Genomic DNA, 16,957 nt, shown 5'->3' on the forward strand with positions numbered 1-16,957 from the left:
TCTCAATTGATATGTGCTTGATTCCCAACAACCCCCTCCGGCGCCCGCTGGGGAGCCTTTTTAGATTTTACGCTTGGATATATCTGTTTAACTCCCCGTTTACCCCTCTGACAACACGACTACACACACACACACACACACTCACACACACACAGACGTGCAGAGCTGCCGGCGGAGAATGTGAGGGAGAGGGATGCTACCCCACGGTCCTCTGGGAATTGGATATAATACAATACAATAAAAGAAAGACAGAGGAGAGAAGGGGAGATGTTTTTATTGTGGCGAAAGACACCCCTCATCGATGTGTGCGTGAGTGAGTGTATATATATCTGGCTGGATGCTGTTAAGTGGATGGAGCACAGACACAGTGGGACTCGTTTATCAGTGCATGTTTGCAGGAGCAGAAGCTGAGGAAAAGCCAGGCCTAAACAAATAAAAGTTACTTTGAGAATGACGTGTGGAAAATGGGAACAAGACGGGTAACTTATGGATGGACTTATGGATGTTTTTTCCAGCCTATTTGTCAGCATGAACACACCTGCTCCTCCCCCAGCTGTCTCAAATATTTAGTAATAAGTTTGATCCATTCTTGTGTTGTAATGGTTGTAAAATGTTGTATCGTAATCCTTTACACATGCTCATTTATTCATGAGTGTCCTGAGCTGTGTGTGTTTCAGGGGTGGTGCTATGCTAATGAGTCTTTGCATGGTTAACACACTGCCTCTGGGGAGGAGGAGGGGAGTGTGGCTTCATGACCGTGACTGACAGTGAGCAGCATGACCGATAAATGGAGCTGGTTTATCCACGCTATAGACTTCCGATTGTTTTGTTCAAAATTAGTGACGCAAACAGTAACAGCAATGAACAACAACATCAAGGAATGAGGAAGGCAAAGGGCCCACAGAGTGCAAAAGACCAAGACCGATAGTAAAAAATGGATAGCTAATGTGCGTATTTATGGGAGCCAAAAAGAATAATGAAATACTAGATGAATCCATAAAACGAAAGAGCCCATTAGAATAAAATAGCAGTTTTAAAAACACCTGTTTACTAATGTGCTTTATAAAAGAGATTTAAAACATTAAAGTACTTTTGTGAGTCAGAACACACACACTTTTTTGTCTACCCCCTTCTCCGGTCTCCACTTTCATTGGTGCATTTGCCACATCAATCACAACCATCAGCGTTTCCTCTGCATCCTTTTTTTGCTCCTACTTTCCTTCCCTCTGTCCTTCACCCTTTCTGCCTTAATGCCTGCCTTTTCTCCATTCATTCCTCAGCGCTGTTTTTCCTCTTTTATTGGCTCCTCATTTCATGTTGTTTTTCTCCCGTGCCTTCTTTCTTGTCATTCGCCTGTAAGAGCCATAGACCGTTCTAGATTAGTTTTACAATTTAAGCATGAATTATTTGATTAAAGAAAATGATTTACAACATTAATTAAAGGGACAATTAAATGTCACAGCATTATTTAATTCTTTATTTGATTGCTGTCAACTGCTTAAGTCATACTCAGACACAGAAATAACTTCTCTTACCCAGATGCAAACAAATAGATATGTAACTAAATAGATGTCAGACCTAATTGATCTATAATGCCTTTTATACTCCTGAAGCAGGCGTGACCGACCGAACATATCTATCGATCCCCCTCATCTCTATCATCCCCACCCTTTTCTCTCCTCCCCTCTCCTCTCTTGAACCCTTGACCACGACCCCTTGAGGTCAGAGGTCAAGGTTGGGGGTCAGCGTAGTGACACTGAAGAGTCACAAGACCCGCCTGTCTCTTTTTCTCCGTTAAAGCAGGTGGAAAGAATGTGATTGTGGCGTTAGATTGATTGTTGTTGCATGCCAACAAAGAGGCCCGCAGTGTCTGTGCTTGTGTGTGTGTGTGTGTGTGTGTGTGTGTGTGCTGCCAACAATAATGCATTTCAATAGGTCTAATGTGAAAGCTGTCAATATTGCTGATTCAAACCACAATGCTTCATAGGAGGTTATTGCCCTTTGGCTGGTGTGTGTGTGTGTGTTATACAGAATGTGTGCAACTTCTATGTGTTTGGATATGTCATGCTGGTGTGTGTGTGTGTGTGTGTGTGTGTGTGTGTGTGTGTGTGTGTGTGTGTGTGTGTGTGTGTGTGTTAATTGACAGATGTTGGGTCTTACACAGCAGCTAGAGGGAAGTAAAGGAACCCTGTATTGATTGGTTCAGTCATGATTGTCAGCTGTCTCCTCTTACATATATTCTCATATTGTTCTTCATTAATTGCTTCTTGGGTTTCGTTTTCTTTGTCTTCCATATTTTTTGTCACATCTGCAGTGACTTAAACCACAGTTTGTGATTTGTTTTGTTATTCTGGAAATATGCGTTCAATATTCTTTGCGACGGAAGAAAATTGTCCACCTGTGAGAAATATTAATATTTTCAATGGCTCTCTAAAGACGGCTGCGATAGAGGCTAAACTTTAAATGTAGATGAATTGTAATTTACTCTCAATCATGTATTCTGAGCATCAGCTTATTTGTTTTTGCCCACAGTTTATGTTAGATGTGATTTTCAGTAGCGATTTATTTAATGTTTGTGTCATTACTTTTTTCCCAGCTGTGTTTTTACCTTGATAAATTGTCCTTGTTGCACGGTGATGCAAGGTTTCATATTCACTGTTTGATTTAAAAAATCAGCTCTTTATATATTACACACGGGATATTGCACAATTATTACTGGGCGATAGCACTCTGGTGGTTGTATGTTATTGTGTGTACGTGCGTTTGCGTATGTGTGCTGGCATGCATGTTAACATGTCTACAATCATTTCTGTGGTATGTGTGCGTGTGTAGTGAAATTAGGTGTTATTGAGCTCCTCTGACTGGAGTGTCCCTGCGGTGCCTATTCTCACTGCTGCAACAGCACACTACACACACACACACGCGAATACAGGCATGCATGCGCAGACACAAACACACACATAAGTCCCTGTGGTGATTATCAGATCCCCTCAGATCCTCTCGAAGCCTCAGACTGAAGTGGAATTCACTTTGCTTTTTATTTACTGGCCATAGAAGGCCTGATGACAGCCGTATAAAGGGACCTAACACACATACATGTACACACATCAAGACTTCCACAGTACAAAAACTATAACATTTCCTGAGCTGTCATATTCTCATGTTAAGTATTGAAGTGAACAATTGATAGAATTAGGTTGCCTAAGTAGATTCTTTCCAAAGCAACACCTACTTGTTTCAAGATATTTTAAGTGTCACCGTGTTCAGGCTGAAATCATTCAGTCGCTCAGCTTGTCTCAACATGACACTTAATGAAACAGTTCACACATTCATGAAGTGAAATCTTTTTGACACACTTGATGTCCCTTAAGTGTTTTTTTTTTCATTGATTGCCAATTCATTGATTAATGTTATCACTGTTGTGATGTTGGAGAATTGAAATAGTTTCTATTGTGACATTCAATGAAAGCTGCTCAGAAGTAGCTTAATGCCCAAATTTAACGATATCCACTCTAGTGTTTTGTCAAAAGGGAGCACAGCCGGTTCTACACCCTTTGACCTCTAACAGATCTTCCGCATTTTGGTACTGCAGATTGACTAACTTCTGGTTACTTATCAGCTCACATACATGCTGAAACAATTGTGATTAGCCAAAACTGGCAAATAAATGGTCTGTAGAAAGTAATTGAGTACGTGACCTCAGTGTCTTATATGAGCTATGGTGCTGCCACTGCAGCAAAAACTGCAATTCACAGTTCTCTTGACTTTGCCCACAGTAGCATTGTTGCCTGTTTTGATTTTTGAGATAACATTCACCAATATTCTTGCTCTGTGAACATTGCTGTCATTGCCTTTCAATCACATGGTAACTCTAACATGTCAACTTCGCTGAAAGCCAGCCATAAGAGTCATAAGACCTCATGATTAAAGCCATGGTGTTTTGATTGGTGTCTCAAATGAGTTTTCTCCATATCACAGTACATTAATATACTGTATGAAAACTAAGAAATGTAGGTGCATGTCTGCACATGAGCGTTTACTGTACTGTAATACCTCTCAAACAGTTCTGTAATGCTGTAATACCTCTCAAACAGGATTTAAATGAAATAACTTGTGTTTTTGTGGGTGCCTATGTGTGTCTTTGCGCACTTGCACTGCTCCTGTGTGTGTCTGAATGTGTCTCTAAGTGATCATATTTGTCCTCTGAATGTAAACCAGGTCTATCTGATTCCCCACAGACAGGCAGGTATGGAGATATTATGGGATTTGTGCAGGTTCAGTCCACTGTGTGTGTGTGTGTGTGTGTGTGTGTGTGTGTGTGTGTGTGTGTGTGTGCATGTATGTGTGTGTGTGTAGGGATATTATGGAGATCAGAGGCAGGCTGGGAGCCTCCGAGGCTATTAGCTCATCTGTATTGTATTGAGACGAGGGTATGTACACATCTGCTGATGACACCAGAGAATTGAGCATTGTGTGTGTGTGTGTGTGTGTGTGCGTGTGTGCGCGGTTGATCTCACACCTTCATTTGTGTGTGCATGTATGCTTGCCTGTCTGACTCAAGTATTATTATAATTTGACAACTATGTTCTTGCAGGCAAATTGCTCAGCTGTGGTAAAACAACTGATAAAACTATATACACATAATATATATGGCACTCGATTTGTTTTTGCTGTTTTTTTTCTCTTGCAGGAGCAAGCTTTGATCTATCAAGGGAGTTATTGCTATCAAAATGTAAAACATTTGAATATGGGAATCGCGAAATGAACAGCAAATATGTGAGGTGCAACATGAAGCAGTGAAAAATGGGGAAATATTGCTCAAATCACTCCATCGGTGCCCAAGTCTGATACTGCTCATTTTGCATCCAGGCTTCTTTTATATTTTATCATATCGATGCATCCTTGCACCCTTGAGAATTAGTTGTGAAATCGTCTTCTTACATTTCATTACATTTTCTTCCTTTATCAAGAAATTGTCTCTGTTCAAGTATCCGGCAAGTTAAGTCGAATTGCTTATTTGAAACCCATCTTAGTGCATTTTCCTCCAAATACACTGCTTCTTGATCAGCCTCTTTTTCTATTGCATTAGCATGAGCTGCATTGCACCAGGACGTTTTTTTGTCTGCTTCTTTGTCTCTCTCGCTCTCTCTGTCGACCCAGTGGATCTGGGTCAATTGATGAATACAAATGTCACCTAATGTCCCATCAACTAGACAAAAAAGTGCTGAAGAGAGAGTGAGAGAGAAGGTGATAGAATAAAACGAAAAGAATCCCGCTTCTCTTTTTTCTGCCGACGTTAGCAGCTTTTAACCCACTTTGATTGATACGGCATCAGAAGTTACTCGATTAAACAGCGTTTCACACTGCATAGATTCCTACTTAAAAGTCTCAAGACCTCTAAATTATTTATTGATGTCTGTTCCAATCTACATCTGGATAAGGAGGACTGTGCTTTGTGTGTGTGTGCGTGTGTGGGTGGAAGAGAAGGGTTTGGGGGGGATGGCTGGTGCTTCCGCAGCGCCTAGAGGAACTTGTTTTCCATGTGCACTTGTTCACCTGCCCGTCTTCTCTAATGGGGCTCAGCAGGGAGGGATGAATAGGCCTGAAAGTGGCAACACGGCGGTGAAATTGCATCGCGGCAGCTCAGCGTGCATGGGCCTCGGCTCGTAAAATCAAGTAAAATCCCACTGCTGTCTTTTCTTTTTCAAGTCCCACTCTCACCCATAGGAGAGGGAATGTGTGCGCAGGCACACGTACAGTAATTCACAGACGAACAAACTATCAAGTAAGGAAGGGAGGAAACACACATACACTCACATGAGCGATCACGTAAAGCACTGAGCCAAGTAAGTGAGTAAGTGAGAAGATATTGAGTAATATCCTTGACAAGAAGCTCAAGAATCTTTTTAAAGTTCAGTGGCAAAACAAAGCAGTTTCTTATCGTGTTTCTTTTTTTCCCTGGAGTGCACTGTGTTAGTGGATGGGGAAATATACAAGTCTGATTTAAGACAGAGCTATTTGGGGGCATTTAAGTCTCCCAGTGTCCCAAAGATGAAAGGTTCAATAGTAACGTATTTATTGAAGAAGTGGTGGAGTGATTGAAATTTTGTGAAATTAGCACTATTTCTTCTAGGCCGAAAACACAGCGGACATGGAGTGCTAACACAACAGCTTTTTACTTTGGCGTCCATGTTAAGTGAGGCAGCAGTAAACAGTAGGCAGAGGTTTAACACTTGAGGTGTATTTTCTCTGTTCACAGCAAATTTGAATTCACAAATGTACACAAGAAACATACACAGTGGCTGGCTTTCTTTGGCTTTTATCTCCCCAGAGGCACAAATACAATTTAAAACTCAGTGACTTTAATATAGATGTGATGTTACTTTAGGATAATGAGCACTTGCCTGAAGAAAGGTGTATTTGTTCTTAATTTAAAGATGTAAACATACAAGGGGGAAACACAGTGTAACTGGAAACATGACAAAATGGCATGGTGTACGAACGGCCCAAGACAGGAATGCTCTGCAGCAGGTGATTAAAACTGCCCAGATCATTGGTACCCATATACTGAGCATCAGTGATATTGGTGAGATGTTTACAGAAGGGGTACCCCAGTAGCCACCAAAAAAAAAAAGATACTAAAAGACAACAAGTACGGCAGCCATGGTCTGTTCACCCTGCTGCTGTTTGGCAAAAGATGCAGAAGTATTTGCTGTTCTACAATAAGTCTACGGAGCAGCTTCCTTCCTCAGGCTGTGGGAACTCATACTAAAAAAAGTTTTTCTTGTGTAATATAAAGAGACTGCAACTTGATTTTGTTTTACAGCCCTGTGTTGTAGAATGACAATTAAATGAATCTTGAACCTTGAATTAACATTGATCAGCTTGGCAACTGTCAAGGGTTGGGATAAATAAGACAGCGAGTACATCAGTAATCAGTTATTGAAATTGATGTGTTGGAAGCTGGAAACATGGGCAAATGCAAGCATCTGAGTGACATTTACGAGGGCCAAATTGGGATGGCTAGATGACTAGCATCTCCAAAACAGCAGGTCTTGGAGGGTGTTCCTGTTATGCAGTGGTTAGTACCTAGAAAGGAAAATTGGTGAAACAGTGACAGGGTCATGGGTGCCCAAGGCTCATTGATGGGCATGGGGAACAATGGTTAGCCCGTCCCACTGAGTAAGTGCTTTTGTGGCACAAATTGTTGAAAAAGTTCATGCTGGCTATGATAGAAGGGTATCAGAACACACAGTGCATTGTAACTTGTTGTGTATGGGGCTGCATAGCTGCAGACCAGACAGAGTGCTCATACTGAACCCAGTCCACTGTGGAGTGCCTACAATGGGCACGAGTTTCAGAGCTGGACCATGCATGAAGGTGGCCTGCTCTGATGAATCATGTTTTCTTTTATATCATGGCGATGGCTAGGTGCATGTGTCATTTACCTGGGGAAGAGATGGCTTCATTATGTACTATGGGAAAGAAGGCAAGCCAGCTCTTGTGATGCTCTGGGCAATGTTCTTCTGGGAAACCTTGGGTCCTGGCATTCTTGTGGATGTTACTTTGACATGACCACCTACCTAAACATTGTTTAAGGCCAGGTACACCCCCAGAGGTCTTGTATGCTCCTCCATGCTTCAATGGAACATAGGTATTTTGGTGTTACCAGGACATACACAATATTAGACAGGTGGCTTTAATGTTGTGGTTGATCGGTGCATGTACTAGTTCAGGTTTCTGTGGTTGTGTCCACAGCCTTAAAATGACTGGACAAACGGCTTTAAGTATTAATCTGTTATTGAAATTGTTGATTCATTTTCTGTAGTTTCATCAATTATCATTGTTTCAGCACTAGTTCTTATCACTAATTCGACACAACATCGACAGAGAACATGTATTGCTTGTGTGTGCATTGTTGCTCCCCTGCATCGATCCAATGCTTGTAACCAGGCGCATGTACACATTCATACCTACACCCATCAGCCTGTGAACTCTTCTGTGGGTTTGTAGGTGTACGTTTGAGTGAATCACGACTGGGCTTGAAACATCACTGCAACCTTGAGGGCTGAAACATTGGATGGAGGTCTCTGCTGTTGGTTGGATGAAGTTAGAGGAAAAGTAGTGAGTTCATTTACTCTGTGTTGTGCAGAGAGCTAGAGGTGAGGGGGAGCTTTAGCTCTGGAGGCTGGCCCATGTTTCTCCCTCCACTGTTTATTGAGGGCCTGTCTCAGGGGCCAGGTATTGATTTCTGCCTGGATGAGATGGGATAGCCCTGGAAGACTCGGTGACGGATGGATGAGGAGGAACGGAGGGATAAGTGGAGGTGTGTAGCTCTTGTCCCAGTAAGGAGATGGCTTCAATTGTCTAGAAATGTTAACTTTGCCTTGACCCTATCTTATTGGTTCCTGTCTAGAATAAATATTGAAAAATATACAGCGGTTTTAACACTGACCATAATCTATTTTTTGTTATTAAAAGTAAATACTTTGTAATTTAAAAAAAGGTTTTTTGTTAAGAGGAAGAGAAAACAAAAATTAACGAATGAACAAACTCACCAGAAGTTGATGAACATGGCAAAATATGAAAAAAAACGTAGCATAAAAATTTGCCTGAGGTGGTTTTTGCTTTTTTTTTTAAGCGTTAATAGGCTTAATGGAAGATGAAAACACCTTTTCTGAATAAACTCTGTTACAAACATTTAACTCACAAGCCAGTAAGGTTTAAAAAACAGTGGTGACTTCAATGAAATGAATGTACTTAACTGATTGAACAAACATTTTAGGGCTACGTTTGTGATTTTTTCCACCTTTTATTGGTAAAACTTCCATATAAAAACATTGAATGACATTACAAAAAACGAGCAGAACGCATACATAGCAAGCAAGTTTGGTGCTGGCATATATTTCTATTAATCATCTGTTGTTTTAATTGGTTACTAAAAGATCTATATGTGTTCAGTTTACTAATATGATGTCAAATTGTATTCTAATCTCCTGAGCCTCTGACAGTAAAGTCTGACTAAATAACAGCACTTTTCCGCAACGGAAAAGTCCTCCAATAGACCCCCCTGTGACAAGATCAGTATCGATTCTTCTGTTGAGCTAAGTCATGAGTGACTTTATATACCACAAGTTTGCATATTTAATCAGGGCATCCCAACTTAACATCTGAAAGGTTTTTTGAATTGAGAAATGATGGAACTGCTTATATTTTTTCTTATCTAGTGTTTTCATTGCTTGTTTATATAGTGATTCTAGTGCTTTCAGCGTTCTACTGTTGGTCCGTGACAAGTTTTTCAAGCAGTGCTGCCAACATAACCGTCAGCCATAAGAGAGTGTTGGGAACAAACTGTAACTGATTGTAACAGTTCTGTGAATTAGCTGGTGCTGTCAGGAAACAACTGTGAACTCATTTAACAACTGCTGACAAGGTGCCCTTGAGCAAAAACATTTAACTCACTAGAAGTGGAAGTGCTCAGTAGTCAACAGGAGGAGAGATTCTCAAGGAGAGATTGTTGACAGCGTTTCCAAATGTGAACGTTTGGTAACAACTTAAGGAATTGAGCTCTGAGAATTGCTCAGCAGATCGGGATAAATACATAGCTTTACAAATTGATATATAGGAAATTGGCTTGTTCTGAATTTGTCTGTTGTGTTGGCTGTCTTTCTCATATTTCAGTATCCTCATTGCTTATTTCTTTCTGACTCCTCTCCTCCTCTACATGCATGGCCTGTGAAACAGCATCAAACTCATGCCACCATGTTTCATTTCAACTCCACACAAATTATACTCTTTTTGGGCCCTCTATCACAAACACACAGTCTTGACTTTATCAAGGTTGTATAGTTGATCGTCCCCCGGTTAAGTGCCCAGTGAAATTCGCAAAGCACACACACAAACATACACAAACACACACACACACACACACCTCCCAGGCCCTCTGTCAACTTAACAGCTACCGATCAATGGCAGGAGGTCAGCCTGGTGATAGAGAAGCTTGAAGCTGCATGTGTGCGTCTGTGTTCATTTGTGTGCTTTCACGTGTCTATGCGAGTGTTTATTTGTGTGCGTGTGTGTCTGTCTGATAGAGAGCAGGGCTTAGGACCACCGAGCGATTGAGGAGGGGTGAAAAAAGTGTCCAAGATTCATTTTTTCTCATCTGGTACAGAGGGAGAGGAGGGGAGGCCGGTGTGTTATTTTTCTTGGCTTTAGCCCTCACGGCTCTAAGTGGGTATTGATCAGGTGCCTTAATGCAAACCTGTCAAATTAATTTTGCAGGGAGAGAAGGCTGTGACTGCTGCGAGATTGCTTCAGCATCGAAGGTGGGGTGGGGGCGTGTGGATGGATGGATGGATGGAGGGGGTAAAAGGATGTTAGAGGTGGAAGCCTATGAATTTTAATCATCATCTAAATAGGAAGCTGGCATTTCAGTCTTCTTTTTTCATTCTTCTTTTTTTACACTGTTTTTCTGTGTGCTTACATCTACATCCCTCTTTCTTTTCCTGTACCCTGTCTTCTGTAACTCCTGTTTTCTTTCCTTTCTTGCTTTGGTTGAAAAACCGTTAGCACCTAAGTGTGTGAAACTGGTGTTTGGATGCTATACATGGCTGTAAGCAGTCCAGAAAAAAAGAAAGATGGAGTGAGGTGGTGGAAACATCCTAATCTTGATTTTAGTTGCTACTTTGAAAACTATCTGTTGCTGTATCTGTACTCTATGCTTTCTGTCTGCTGTTATTTATTTGCCATGTTTACCCTGGTTGGTTTAGTGGTCACCCTTTAGACTAAACTTATTGATAATTAGATAGTAAGACACAGCTGTGTTGTGTTTAATCTCTTATTTATACTGGATTTTATAGTTACTCATGTACTACTAGTGAAGAACTGAACACAGAGAACTGCTGACACTTACACACTCACATACTTGACATATATAATTACTGAGATTAACAGCATTTGTCCCATAAATGCAGGAGCCAAAGTGACAGTAGGCCTTTGTCAAAGCAGCTGTTTTGACCCTTCATACTGATGCACATTATTACTAACATTATTAATAATATTAGTAATATCTGCATTCTATTCTAGTGTAGTGTAGTTATAAAATCCTACTGTCAGAGTTTCCTCCAGGCTGATAACATCACACCGACCCTCAAACAATATGTAAGAGCACAAATTTACTCCAAGAGCTTCAGATTCAGATGAATTTCGACTTGATATTTTTTCACACAGTATACAACTCTCCACTGGTGTTGTTTTACAACGCTGCTGCAAGATTTCATCTATAGACAGCTCCATCGGATAAGGCTAATCTCTGACCTGCTCCTTTATCCCATTAGTTAGTTAACTGTCGGCAAGGGTCTTTTCACACTGGGAAGAATTAAAAACAGCCATAAGTAACTTTTACGACGAGGGATTGGAGGGATAGAGCGGTGTTACGGTGATCCGGCGAGCGCATCTGCATGTGATCTACTGCAGCGTGTCTCTTTGGCTTCTCTTTCTGTTAGTTTATCTGAGAGCTGTAAGTTTTACACGGAAGGCTGTCGCCCCTTTCCATCGACCCTCTCAGCCTTTTAGGTGTGCTTTATGATCCATAGACTACAGAGTGAAGACACACACTCTCTATCTCACACACTCACACACACACAGACACACATACATGAATGGCATGTATGCACAGTCCTAGTATTCCCATTCATTAATGTGTATGACTCACTTGACTCTGTACATGCAAGAGTGCAAGTACTGCACACTGTCATACACACACACACAAACACACATGTACCTATGGTCAGAGTGCATCAATACTGCCAACTGTGGAGGGCTCTACTGTGAACAGATCTCTGTAATAAGTTTCTCTCTGGAAACAGAGCAGTGTGACAGAGTTATAGTGCTAAGTATCATGTTGATTCAGAATGAGCTTAACAGTGGAGATTTAAAAAATATCTCATATTCTCGATGACATTTTAACTATGTTTTAAATTCATGTTGATGTTTGCGCAGATGAGGTTGTTTAGAGAAACACTCCACTCTCCCAGGTCTCGCAGTCCATCTGGTCCACAGTCTGGGTCTTAAGTGTTGCCCCAAATCTATGCCAGCACCGTTGCATTAGTGCATTATTTAGATTTAACCCCGTATTTCTGCACTGGTAAGTTATAGTCATCAAAGACCAACTAATTTAATCCGAAATCATTTTATTCAAATTGAGGATTTTGTTCAAGGAAGCTACAATGATGCATTTGAAGCTTCATTCTAAAATATCAATAGAAGTTTTTTTTTTGTAAAAAATTGACACACGGCACAGCCCTAAATTTGCAGTCTTTCTTATGAGTGAGCTGTTGTAGTTGTTGTTGACCATGTGGGTATAAAGGTACTGTAGATGAAGGCATGTTGGCATAACACACCGCTTCTTCTGTAGCTGTTTGGATTAAGATGGATGGGGATATTTTCAGGATAATTTAGTTGACAATTTTGACTGAATTTGAGATTTCAGTCAAAACTTTTTTGGGCCACTTTTTTCACGTCTTGCCGAACCACCAACATGTCTGTCTTTTCACTGTGAAGCTATCCACCTTAGTCCTAGCCCCCATGATACCTTGCACGAATTATGGGCCTGCCTTCCAGTGCATCCAGTCACTTAACCAGAACCAGCATTTTTCATGTGAACAGGATGCTCATCCGCCTTCTTAGAGCAACTGGTATGGCGTATCATTCATTCATAAAGATCTAGATAAGCAACTTTATTGAATGACTACTACTTTGTACAGTAACGTTATTATTGCTGAGCCCACTTAGCTATTGTTTCTAAAGCCTTGAAAGTGCTACTGGTGCGTCAGTTATTATGATACTTTATTACTTATGCTAGTACCGCCATTTCACCCATAGTTGTTTCCCAGGTAACCTCTCTAGTGACCTCCCCAGGAAACATGGATAACCATTGGTCATCCAAGCTTCATATGAAGACAGGAAGCAGTGGGCAGATATATGCCCATATTGTTTTTTCTCCCTTTAGGCCCTGACAGCCATGTTTTACATGTAAACATCGGCAGAAGCAGAACGTATTCAATTCACATCAGTGTACCAAAGTGATTCTTGATTTAAGCTCCCCAAATAGAAAGCTCATTTCAAGATAGATTTCCCATGCAGAGCAGTATTTGCATATTCCTAAAAAACCTCTCTCTGCTTTTTTTTTCTCTCTCCAGGGCTCACACAAACACTGCCTTCATTTGAATGGTAACTCAAATTGTCTCACTAGCTAGCTAGCTGCCACAGCACTCGAGATGCAAATGTATTGGGTAGATATATGTGTGTGTGTGTGTGCGTGTGCGAGCGTGCATGAATTTGACTGAAATGTATTTTGGTGAGCTGCAGATTGGCTGGCTCGTCTCAACAGAGGTTCCATTACCTCTCAGTGGCTTTCATCTGCTCATTGAGTGAGAAGTCCTCGCATCTGTGGCGAATGAGACACGGTGCAACATGCACACTGACACACACAAATGCACAACTAAAAATACAGATGGATGTGGAGCCAATGAGAGAGTGTGTGACAGGAACTCAAATAGAGTTTTATGACCAAACACAATAGTTTTCAGCAGGCTTGATGTGCTGGTAAGTGCAGCCTCAAAGGTGTGCTGTGAGGGTTACAAATCCGAAAACAGCATTACCGTTGCACACTAGAGACATTATTGTACATAGGCCTACAGAATTTGACTATTGCAGTTTTGATTAACAATAATAATAATAATTCCATAGTGATGACTGAACAGTGATTGTTAAATCAAAGACCAAACAATCAAATCAATAAAACTTTTCCTGGATGTCTGCCTTTAAAAATTAACTCATGAACTCAAGGAGAGATAGAGAATAGGTGGCGGAGAGATTTTAGTGACTCAGATTGACTTATTGGTGTTGATTACATACAGTATGAAAATAAGATAATAGGTACCTAAAGAAGAGCTTTTGAAGACTCTAAATATAGCTGTGAAGATTAACTAGTTTTAGTTTTGCAACAAATCAAACCGCTGACTTGATTCTCATCTTCAGGGTGGCAGCGCGCTGAAGCTTTATGCATCATCAGAGAACAAATTGATGTCCTAAAAGTAGCTCTGAGATCAGTTTCCCCACAGTTAAGAATGATATTTCTTGTAGGAAATGAAGGCATGTGTGTCTGTCTGTGTGTGTGTGCATGCACGCGTCAGTGCGTGTGTGTGTGTGCAGCAGACAGATGACGTGTACCAGGAAGGCAGATGCAGACTGTCACCAAGCAGGAAATTCACAGACTGACAGAACTGATTGTGTTTAGATATGACTGACATACACACACACACACACACACACACACACACACACACACACACACACACACACAAACACAGGCAAACACTTATGGAAGTTTTGCATTTTGTTCTTAAACCAACTCTGTAAAAGTTGTTTTTGGAAAAGGAAATGTGTGCAGGATATTTGAGAGGACCATCTGTAGATCTATACAGTAGTACTGTTAGTTCCGTCAGCTGTGTGTGTGTGTGGGCGCGCGTGTGTATGAAGCATATGTCTCGAATAGAGAGTAAAGCTTAAAACTTTGTGGAAACTTGATAATAAAAAAAAAATGGGGTAGGCAAAGTGCTTAACCAGACCATTAATATTAATTGGATGTGACAAAAAGGAAGGAGCAAAAAAAACCAGAAAAATATGAACTGATGGTTGACAAAAAACATGAAAATGACCATTTAAAATCTCTTCTCAGAACTAATAAGTAGATGAATAACAGACTGGAGATTGGAGATTCTTGATTCATTTGGGTTTTGGATAAATTTGAGTGAAAAAACAAAACAGAAATCACATGAATATAGGAAATACCATAAAATAATTTATAAAAAAGGATGGACATACAGTACATAGTGTGAAGAGACAAAGACACAAGGTAAACGAGTAGAGCTTGAGGACAGAGTGATGGAGGGAATGAGGGTGAAAATGAATAAAGTGGTGTGTGTGTGTGTGTGTGTGTGTGTGTGTGTGTAGGGGGGCTCTCCTGTCAGTCCTCATATCCATCAAAGGCTGCATCCCATTCACAGCAACATGACAGAGACGTAAAGCAATCTGCCGGACCAAAAGCATTTAATTTTGAAATGGCTGCCCAATGAATCCCCATTCAGATGAACAGGGAGCGACGCACATGTGCATATGCACACAAATGATTTGGCATGCATGCACTCAAGTCTGCACATATACATGCACAAATACAGGCATATGTGGTTTTGCCTACCCCCTATCTATTACCTCAACCTAGCCCCCCACCAACCCCAACCCCAACCCACACACACACACACACACACACACACACACACACACACACACACACACACACACAGCCTCCGGGGAAAAGAGGAAATGTCTTTTTTAAGGATTGAATACAGCGGGATGAGCTTCGCCACTTTAACCTTACATATGCAAAATCCGGCGCTGTGTATTCATGTAGAGAGACACAAAATAGGCACTACAATCAAAAATGTCATTTCCCTGCCAATGACATGGCCTCAACTATCTGCAGAGAACTTTCATCACCAACATAAATAGATACAATTAAATATATGATAAAAGATATATGATGAAATATATAAAAATATATATTTTAATGGTATGTAGGATTCTTTGTTCATTGTTGAAAATATTATCTTTAATATTGACATTTCTTTTGAATTGCTTGAGTTTAAACTTTAGGGTTCCATTTTAAAGTACAGCATATACATCATGGGAAACCCAGAGAAATATCCTATTACCCTCTCTATATATCAAGAGATTCCACATGGGGTCCTAACCCCAAAATTGAGAATGTTCAACACAAAATGGTTTTAACTTTGAGAACAACAACAGAACAGGCCCCCAGCCCTGTATGTTTTAGATGTTTTCCTGCCCCAACACACCTAATTCAAATGAATGCCTCCTTAGCAGGCTTCAGCAGAGCGTGATGACGAGCTGATCATTTGAATCAGGTGTGTTAGAGCAGGGAAACATTTTAAACATGCAGGGCTGGGGGACCAGGAACAGGATTGAAAAACTCTGATGAAGTCATCGTCAATAAAGTCTAGGGTTTGGGCATGTCTTGGATTTAATAACTTAATAATTAGCTTAGCATGAGTGAAGTGAAGTATTTTGTGGGTAATTTGTACTCTATCAGCAGAGATTAGCTAATATTAGTGAAGTGGAACACTGAACTCCAGCACTAACAAATGAGCCCAGCTGGCAAACAGCCAGCCAACTCTGGTTGGGTAAAAAACAACAACGAAAGACACGAAACAAAAGCCTTGATCCACAGTCCGGTTCATTTCAGACCATTAGATATAACTCTCCTAAACAACAAGGTGGAGCTCCACTTTTTTGAACTTTGACCACAAGAACCGAAATCATATCAAAGCATAGGATTCCCAAAGATTCCCACCCTTAGTGACTGTGTGTATGAGTGTTTATAACCCAAGGGTACGGTGGTCCCTGATAAGGATATTTCCATGTTAAAATACAATTTTATTCCTCTCCCTTCTCTAGTTTTGTATCCCTCTCTAAAAGTCTCACACATATGCAAACCACAAATGCATACTGTATGTGTTGCTCTTCTCCACCTGCCTGGCAAAAAACCAGACCCCACTCAGTCCCTCTATGTCACTCATTGGGACACTCTTTCCTCCACCTCTTAAAGAAGAGCAACAAGATTGAGAATCATTTTATGTTGTCTATCTGCATTATAGAAGAGGAGGAGAAGCAGAGACTGCCTAAACTTTGTCTGATAACAAGTTCAAGCGCAACTGAATTTTCTTTCAGCCCGGATTTGCTGGACACTGTGCATGAAACACACTACTGAAAACCATTTTTCTCCCCATAATGATCGACACCAAAGAAATACAAAAGCAGAACTGTACTGGTATAGCCCATTTCATTACAAAAGATATGAAGAAATAAGAAATGTTCA

This window comes from Pagrus pagrus (assembly GCF_965226575.1).
Source record: "Pagrus pagrus genome assembly, chromosome: 19".
NCBI classification, from domain to species: Eukaryota; Metazoa; Chordata; class Actinopteri; order Spariformes; family Sparidae; genus Pagrus; species Pagrus pagrus.